A 2,100-nucleotide genomic window follows, 5' to 3' on the forward strand; every position below is an offset into this window, starting at 1 on the left:
CGCGGTGTACCAGGTAAAGCCGGCGATCTCACTCATTTATAGTTTGAGAATAGGTTGAGGTCGTTTCGGCCCCAATGTCCTCTAATCATTCGCTTTACCGTATGAGACATCCTCCGTGTTACGAGCGTGTTGTTACCGCGCCGTACAGCGCGGAGTCCCACCGGCGTCCGTACGCCCGCGAACGGGCGGGACACATCGGCGCCAGCTATCCTGAGGGAAACTTCGGATGGAACCAGCTACTAGATGGTTCGATTAGTCTTTCGCCCCTATACCCAGCTCAGACGATCGATTTGCACGTCAGAATCGCTGCGGACCTCCATCAGGGTTTCCCCTGACTTCATCCTGGCCAGGCATAGTTCACCATCTTTCGGGTACCAACGTGTGCGCTAAGGGTGCGCCCCCAGCCGGCCGAAGCCGACTTGGCGGAGACGCCCCCGGACTGCGGACCAGCGCGACTTTGAACGCCGGTGGGTTCGGTCGCTAGGCCATCGTCCGCACCGTAAACGGTTCACTTTCATTGCGCCAAACGTGGTTTTTCGTAAGATCACCGTTGACTCGCGCACACGTTAGACTCCTTGGTCCGTGTTTCAAGACGGGTCGGAAAGTAGCTCGAAACACGTCGCCGACCGACGGGACCCCGCCTGCGACGGGGCCGCGTCGACGGTTCTTGCCGTCGGGCGAGCCGACCATGAGCACCGGGGCTCGGCGCGAACGGTCACGCCGAAACGCGACCGACGCGACGAACGTCACCCGGGCCATTCGGCCGGCGCCCAACGGGTCGCGACGTCCGCTAACCGAGCGAAAGATCCGGCCGGCGGTTAGACCGACCGTGAATTCGCCCGGCGGGGATTCGCGAGCTCTGTCCGTTTACAACCGAGCGGTTTCACGTTCTTATGAACTCTCTCTTCAAAGTTCTTTTCAACTTTCCCTCACGGTACTTGTAAACTATCGGTCTCGTGGCCGTATTTAGCCTTAGATGGAGTTTACCACCCGCTTCGGGCTGCACTCTCAAGCAACCCGACTCGAAGGCGCGGTCCGATCCCGGAACGCTGTGACGGCCTCTACTGGCCTGGCACCATCTGCGGGCCATGGCCCCGTTCAAGGGAGACTTGGACCGTCACGTGCGCCCCGGCAACGAGGCCGGCCCGTACGCCACAACTCTCATACGTGCCGCGACACAAAAGTGCGCGGCGAGATTCGGCGATGGGCTTTTCCCGGTTCGCTCGCCGCTACTAAGGGAATCACGGTTGTTTTCTTTTCCTCCGCTTATTAATATGCTTAAATCCGGCGGGTAGTCCCGCCTGATCTGAGGTCGGAACGTATCGGTTGTTTGTTTCTTAAATTACACGGCAGCCTGCGGTCCGCGCTCCGCCCGTACGGTGACCGCCCGCGTCCGCTTCTCGGAAGCCGGAGAGGTCTCGTGGACTCTCAGCCGGCCCGGCCGCGCTCTCGCGCGGCGGGCGGACGGGGACGTGCCGTTTGACGACGCGAGAACCCGTGACTGTTTGCCGTCACAACTTGGGCGGACGACCGGAGGCGGCCGCGCGAGCGGCTCTCCCCGGTCGAACCGCCAATCTCGCACCACCGGGAGCGGCCGACGGGCGTGCCGTCGGACGCCTGCCGGCGGCGCATCGGTCTGGCCGAGTATCCGGTATACGACCCTCAGACAGGCGTGGCCCGGGACCCGCGGGTCACCGAGGCCGCAATGTGCGTTCGACTGGTCGATGTTCGTATAACCTGCGGATTACACGACGACGCGCAGATAGCTGCGGTCTTCATCGATCCACGAGCCAAGTGATCCGCCGCTCGGTGTCGGTTGTTTTTTTGTTTTGTTCGACGAAACTTCTACGGCCACGCGCCGTGCGCGGACGCACGACTGGGCACGTACGGTCTTTCGACGTGTTAACCATCTTTCGGTCGACGCTCGGTCGGGGGTCGCGGCGCGCGGGCGGTCGTCGAGCGAGTCGGCGAGCGCACGCGGCCACGGGGTCGGATGAGGCGCGCGCGAGACCGGCGAGTGTCGCCGGGTACCGCGGGCCCGTCTCTAATGATCCTTCCGCAGGTTCACCTACCGGAACCTTGTTACGACTTTTACTTCCT

At 62.4% G+C, this 2,100-nt stretch overlaps 1 protein-coding gene and 1 non-coding gene across 3 annotated transcripts in view; both read right to left on the bottom strand.

Annotated features, from left to right (window-relative positions):
• LOC100159991 (legumain) overlaps window positions 1-2,100 on the bottom strand; it is a 521,349-nt gene that overhangs the window by 20,020 nt on the left and 499,229 nt on the right. The gene's annotated exons all lie outside the window — the stretch shown is intronic.
• Window positions 1,657-1,814, bottom strand: LOC115033464. Its single transcript, XR_003838821.1, has one exon. It is a non-coding gene; the product is annotated as a 5.8S ribosomal RNA (ribosomal RNA).

This window comes from Acyrthosiphon pisum, chromosome X (genome assembly GCF_005508785.2).
Source record: "Acyrthosiphon pisum isolate AL4f chromosome X, pea_aphid_22Mar2018_4r6ur, whole genome shotgun sequence".
NCBI lineage: Eukaryota > Metazoa > Arthropoda > Insecta > Hemiptera > Aphididae > Acyrthosiphon > Acyrthosiphon pisum.